Here is a 7,288-nt window from a genome sequence, read left to right on the forward strand (position 1 = left end):
ACGCACGCAGTTCATTATCCACCAGCGGGCAGCAGCAGAGGCTGGTTAACCCAATCAGCCATCCAGCCCGGACAGTTTAGTGCAGCACCGGTCCAGATCACCCAGGCTGAGATGTTCAAGACCTGTCTCCGGGTGCACAGACCTGTCCATCAACCTCCACTTGCCCCGCTCTCCCAACGCTACGCCAGCACCGTCCGTTTGTTGATAAGGCACAGGTCTGAACGTTTCCAATGAAGACGTCTGCTGATCCTGATCCGACTGTGACGCCCAATGGATGTCAGGAGGCTGGTTAAACTGTACACAACATCACATAGTCCCTCAACCCATCTGCCTTCCTAACTGGTCCCACCAGGGAAGAGGTCCCACCCAATAACAGCTCCTGTAGTTATAATATCCACTTGTTTAGTCACCATAGTTTGCAGCTGACCTTGTCAGGCCTGCAACAAAGAACCAAGTCCAGAAGTAGATGACATGGAAGTGCCCACATTGACCGCACACTGACCACACACCGACCGCACATTGACAGCACACTGACCGCACATTGACCTCACACACAGGAAACGCAGGAAGCTACCTAAACATAACATAACTGGGTGGAAAGTATCTGTCAAGACAACCGTGCAGATGTTTAAAGGCACCTTCCTCTTTCTCAATTTCACAACAATTGTGTTGATGCAAAACATTTCCTGCGGAATAGAGGGCTTCCTTCCTTTTTCAGATTCAAACAGAACCCCAAAACCATACAGCATTCAACCCAGCATAATCATTTACCATTCGCTCCTTGTGCACACACAATGAAGAAATGGCCGCCAATTCGGCCAAACATTCCACAACATTCCTGTCTTTTCAAGGAATTCTACCGTTCCTCTCTGCCGGGTCTGACTAATGAGCCTGGAGCCATACGGCTCTGATGTCGTCATCATGTCGGCATCACAGAATCTGGGGGGGGGGGGGGATGGGGCACGACAACCCAGTCAGATGAATAAAGAACGTGCCCCTGGCGTGCGATGTGTGTGTGTGCGTGTGTGTGCACGTATGTGTGTGCGTGTGTGTGTGTGTGTGTGGTGCGAGGATAGATAATGAGAGAAGGCAGTCTATTTTTAGCACAGCAGAGAGTGGGTGTGATGGGGGGGGTTCAGTTGTGACGCCACACGCTCCGATGCCTCCGAGCCCTCTCCCCCGCTTTCTCCTTTCCCCGTCCTCCTCCGCACTCCGTTTCTTTGAGTGAGGAAATAAATCACTCTCCTTGGGGAAGAAGGGGAGCTCAGATCATCGTCAGACTCACAGTTCACCCACCCATCCCTCCACCTCACCTCTATTCTTATAGGCCTGTTAGAGCTGGGAGCAACTGGAAAAGCTCCTTTTGGGTCTCAGGTGGGAAAGACAGATGCCAATGTAAAAACATCAAATTGCCACCTCTAATGCAGTTTATTTCATATCACCTCGACTGTTGGAGAAGGACTGGAAAAGCTTCCAGATGAGGTTTATACAGAGATTAAGGGGTAGGCATCACACACACACACACACACACACACACACACAGAGGAGTGTTTTAATAGTAGATCCAAACCTGTTAGTCATTATCATATACCTTCATGTTGTCACCATAGTCGTCAATCCAGCGACTTCACAGAAAAACATGCACCGTTACTTCTGGTGTTCTAGAAACACCCTTCTCTATGAATCCCTTCTGGTGTTCTAGAAACACCCTTCTCTATGAATCCCTTCTGGTGTTCTAGAAACACCCTTCTCTATGAATCCCTTCTGGTGTTCTAGAAACACCCTTCTCTATGAATCCCTTCTGGTGTTCTAGAAACACCCTTCTCTATGAATCCCTTCTGGTGTTCTAGAAACACCCTTCTCTATGAATCCCTTCTGGTGTTCTAGAAACACCCTTCTCTATGAATCCCTTCAGACTCTTCTCCTCTTTGCTTATGAAAATTTGTATGGAAACCAATGCAAATAGACAGAGCTAAACTGAGTGCCAGGTGAAAGAGACTAAGCTGGGTGAAAAATACAAGAATCCCAAAATAAAGACAACAAGGAATGTATATTGCTATCAATAGTAGATAATCCTGGATCAAAGACACATATGTATGTAAGCCTGCCGAACTATGGGAGTCTACCAGAGTTAGACTAGTTGTTGTGTTTTGCCATTAACACAGGGAAACAGCTCATCTGTCACCCATTTGTTCTGTCTACCTTACATGGGCATTCAGAGGACTTCCACTTTCTTCAGCCATTTAAGGAACGTTAATACTGATCGTACGAGTAAAAGGCTGAGGAAAGAAAGTATGTGACTTATTAAACGCCAGCTGAACTGAAATGAAGAATCCCTTCACACGTTCCTAGATGTTACAGAGAGCACACGTTGTAAAAGGCAGAAAAAGAGAGTGAGAGAAAGACAGAACAAAAAGAGAAAGACAAAATTATATACAGAGAGAAAGTGAGGAAGGAGAAAGCGCCAGAAAGAAAGGGAGAGAGAGAAAATTAGAGTTAATGATTAAAAGAGGAAAAGTATGAGAGGTAGAGTGAATTGCCAGTCAATTAATTTCATTTTAATATTTACTGGAATGGAAAACATTTGTTTACATTTACATATGTTTGCCAAAGAAAGAAGAAAATAAGCACAAAATTAAAACCCAAAATTAAATGTAAAATTCTATCTGAAATTCAAAGTAATAATTACAAGCTACATTTTCAGAAGGATAAATTATTTGTAGCAGTTATCATTTCATCCATGTAAAGTTCTGTAACAATTCAAATAGATATGGGTATGAATGACAAGAGAAAATTAATAAAGATATATTTGTTTATACTGTAACTACCGAGTGTGAGAGAAATGGGGAAACAGCCGAGGAAAGCGCCAGGGAAAGAGCTAGGTAAAGAGCTAGGTAAAGAGCTAGGTAAAGAGCCATGGAAAGAGTCAGAGAAACAGCCAGAGAAACAGCCAGAGAAACAGCCAGAGAAACAGCCAGAGAAAGCTAGAGTGGTAATTAAAGGGAGTGTGTGCCGGAGAGTTGACGGTACCTCTATTCATCAACCCCAGACAGCAGGTGCTCCACACACACAAGCCAATAGCATTACTGTCTGGCCAGGGTTGATGGCTCAATGTCTGTGTTATATACAACCTGGCCGTACTGTATGTGGCCGTGTGTGTGTTTGTAACGCCGCATGTGTGTGTTTGTAACGCTGTGTGTGTTTGGAATGCCGTGTGTGTGTGTGTGTGTGTGTTTGAAACGCTGTGTGTGTGTGTTTGGTATGCTGTGTGTGTGTGTTTGGAACGCCGTGTGTGTGTGTTTGGAACGCCGTGTGTGTGTGTTTGGAACACCGTGTGTGTGTGTTTGGAACGCCGTGTGTGTGTGTTTGGAACGCCGTGTGTGTGTGTGTTTGGAACGCCGTGTGTGTGTGTTTGGAACGCCGTGTGTGTGTGTGTTTGGAATGCCCCCCCCATACACACACACTGTAGGAACACACACAGGGACAGTGATAGGAGGGTACTTAGGAAGAACTTTTAACTAACGGATGGAGGCTTCAACTGGGGGTCAGGTGTACGTCTGTACTACAGGAGGCTGCATGTCTGGATGTGTGCCCTTCTGGGTTTCAATGTTTGATGAAGGTGTGACACACACTGCTGGGTTTGAGCAAAGTGATTGGATTGGTAATTAGAGTGAGTGCTCGACGGCAGGTAGACAGCGCACACACAAACTACACAAGCAACACAAACCAACACACACAGGTTGGTAATGAGAATGAGGGCTTTAACTTCCACTTACAAAGCATGCGGAATAGAGAGCAGGCCCGGACACGCAACAGATCAACACAAAGGGATCCAACCTAATACACTTAGGCCCTGATCTGTAAGATAAGCCCAGCAACAGCACTTTGTTATTGCAGGGGCACCAATCCACAATCTATCAAAATGGTCTCATGATTAGCAGACAGGACCAATGTGTTCTTGACTTACTTAATTTACTATTATACTATTATAGCTGCTCCTCTAAAATAGGTCCCAGAAACTGTAATTGGCAGAGCAGTATTTAATTTTTTTTTAGCAATTATTCATATTCTAACCCATTACTCTTCAGGAAATGAGAGCCTAAGAATTTATGTTTGGTCAGTGGCACTAGCTTGCATGGACAGATGAGATAGAAGACACAAGACCTCTCTGCTTCAAGAGATAGATTATTCTATATATACAGATTACAGAAAGACAGACAGAGAGTCAGATATATAGATCAATGTGACACTTGTGTCGACAGCGATGTGCTGGAAGGTGTTATTTCTGCGGTGTTAAGCCACAAACAGATGTTACTCACATTGAAACTCACAGGGCAGTCTAAATTAAGAACCAAGGACTACCGAGTAAGTCTACTTCTGTATGAAACCTAGTCACCAAAGGGCAACCCTGCATCAAATCACATGCTTAATCCACACACACAAACCTATGTAACTAGCGCTGCTGGCATTCTTTTATCGTTTTACTGTCAACTTTGCACTAAAATAACCTACTTCTGGTGACCTACGGCATAAACGTGCACATAAAAAACCAATACGCTGGTGCTCTGCAATAAAACGGACTAATGAGTGACCCTTGGGAGCATGGAGCAGGCTGGCTGTATGTCCAACAGTCGGTCACAGATAATACGTGTGAATCCTGCCTCCACCCACCCCTCAACAGGCTGGAGTTACCATGTTCACTGGTCTGGAATCCCTGTGTTTACGCTGCTATGAATAGCCTCTTAATGGGGATGACGCGGCAAGCCCGTGACAGCCTAGCCCTCCCCCCCGCCCGGGCCGTCTGCAGTGGTGTACCGGCTGCTGATGGAGTCACAGCCGTATCGGTATGCAGCACAGTGTCGGCTCCACAGTAAGCCCCCCCCCCCCCCAAACCCTGTATCTCTATATCCCTCCATCTTTGTCTCTCCCTGCTTCTCGCTCCCAGGCCCTGCCCGTCAGACGTCCGTGGATGAGAGGGGAGAGGTGATGGAGTTGGGGGGGGGGGGAACAAAAGGAGGGAAACAGTGGAGGGAAGCAACAGCAGGGAGGGATGGAGAGAGGGAGGAATGGAGGTAGGGAGGACCAGGGAGGCAGCAATCAATAGTATGAGTCAGTGTTTCTGCGCTGGCTACTCCCTAACAGCATTTATTAAATACAAACCTAATCATTGTGTTTTGATAATCACACAAAGCCGAGACCTCTCTTCATCTAGACTCTTTATGCATCATACAGTCTGTCAGAGAGGAACAGATAAGGGCCGTTTCACAGAGAAAGAAGGAATAATAAAGCAATAGGAGTCAGGTTCCCTAGAGATGTAGATAGTATGAATAAACACAAACACATAAGGAGAAGGACCGATACAGAAATATGTCTACAGGGCAGAAACAGGCAGTGTTTCCCTATGGGATGGACGCTCCCCACCGTCTACAAAGTGATTACCTTAAACTCCCAGAAGAACCAACCAGGCCCCTGACACATAGTCACTGTGCACCCCCCCCCCCACACCAACAAACACAGGAAAACAATAGGCTACGCACACAACACATGTTACACAAAGCACTGTGATGCTATGCAATCACGAACGCAGAAACAATGCAACCCAATATTGTGTAACCTGTAAAAGATATCTGGGGTAGAAGGTAGGTCCCTGTAGTATTAGTGATTGGTTTAAGTTCAATGTATAATTTCAAACACCACAAAATCTAACAGAGGACGGCCATAACCATGTACACGCACAAATCAACTTGGCTGGAAAAAACCCATCTCTCCTCAAGACCTAAGATAGACTCCAAGTAGGACCAGTCATAAAGACCAGTCATAAAGCCTAGTTGCTCCAGGACGATCAGTGATGTAGTTATGGCTTTGGTGATATGATGGGAGATACAGACAATGAACCAGGCTATTCCAAAGTATTTCTTTCAGTATTTGGGCTTGTTGTGTTGTCATACAATCTGGCTTCTGGAGAAGTAAGTATACATTTCAAACGCATATAAAGGGCAGCTTAATTGTGAAAGAAGCAAATCGCATCCTTCTTCCTCGTACATGGCCTCACCCGTGGAGCAGCTCGTAACGTCCAGACAGGGTCACGTTATATTATGACGCCGGTTCTTCAGTACGTCGAATACCAAGTTGTATACAGTTCCTTCTTTTCTGAACGACATTCTTAAATGACTCGCGAGTCATGATTCGATTTTCTATTAATGACTCGTTCAATTCCTTTCGTTGTATCTGCTGAATCTCGTTCCAGTATATAAGCGTATTAGTATACACAGCAAACACAAATACTTCATAGCTATAATTTAAAGTTCACAAATAGCAGATCACAAATGTATTAAAAAAAAAATCTATATTCAGAATCATCACAATTTTGTTCCATTTATGGGTCAATGCTGATTCAAAAGAACGATATTAGTCAAAAAATCATTTTGAATAAATGACTCGAAAACATTTAAGCCATGCAGCCATGCAGAACGACGAACTTTGCACTCCTTAAAACACTCACCTGTAATGTGATGGAAATTACTCACTGGAATCTTCTGTGTTGGATTTCCAGGAATTTGTAAAAATTCCCATTTGTATGCTAGTGGCTAAGAAATCCCTTTACTACCCACGTATTATACTTACAGCGAGCGGCACTACCATCAAAGCATCAAGTGTCGTTGTGTCTGCCTTATCACGAGCTGCATCGAAAAGCAGAACACACAAATATACACGCAAGAGGTGACACCTCTCTGCATCTGTTTCCGTTGACACAGCCTATTTGGCCGGCTATTCTAGTCTGAATGCATCGATTACAGGCAGATTACTTATAGCTGCGTTCCTCCGCGGACATCACGATGCTGTAATGTCATTCCTGCTAGCTGGACGTTATGCCTGCTTTCCCTTCAAATAATATGGCTGAATGTTCTTCCTGTCACTCGCTGCTGCTCAATGAGTTGAAACACCGGCCTGCCTTGGAACATGATCCCTCTGAAAATTACGTAGAGCAACCTGGAGGTTGTGGTTGCCAGCTTCACGTTGTTCCTCTGTACAATCCGTTAGAAAGCCCCACCTAGTGGATACTCACTGCAATGGCAGACCTGAAAGGCACTACAATAAAATAGAATATATTAGTAATTTAGTTACATTTTGCTGTAATGTGGAGGTTGTAAAACTAAAGCCAATCTAGCTAGTATTTTCAGTAATTAACGTGTTTTACAACGTGGTTTATAAAACAAATAGACAACTAATGTACTGAATCAAGAGTAGTCATTGCTGGTTTTAGACACTGATGGCCAACAATCAATTT

The 7,288-nt window shown here is 44.5% G+C and overlaps 1 protein-coding gene across 7 annotated transcripts in view; it reads right to left on the reverse strand.

Annotated features, from left to right (window-relative positions):
* LOC105014804 (membrane-associated phosphatidylinositol transfer protein 2) overlaps positions 1-7,004 on the reverse strand; it is a 63,623-nt gene extending 56,619 nt beyond the window's left edge. For 4 of the 7 annotated variants that reach the window (XM_034296877.1, XM_010877416.5, XM_010877413.5 and 1 more), the window contains exon 1: positions 6,503-7,003. The gene's annotated coding sequence lies outside the window, so the exon portion shown is untranslated. Of the gene's footprint in view, positions 1-6,502 lie in introns of all 7 variants that reach the window. The other 3 variants (XM_034296878.1, XM_034296879.1, XM_034296880.1) reach the window with 2 other exon arrangements.
* Positions 7,005-7,288: the final 284 nt, after the last annotated feature.

This window comes from Esox lucius, chromosome 14 (assembly GCF_011004845.1).
Source record: "Esox lucius isolate fEsoLuc1 chromosome 14, fEsoLuc1.pri, whole genome shotgun sequence".
Lineage (NCBI taxonomy): Eukaryota > Metazoa > Chordata > Actinopteri > Esociformes > Esocidae > Esox > Esox lucius.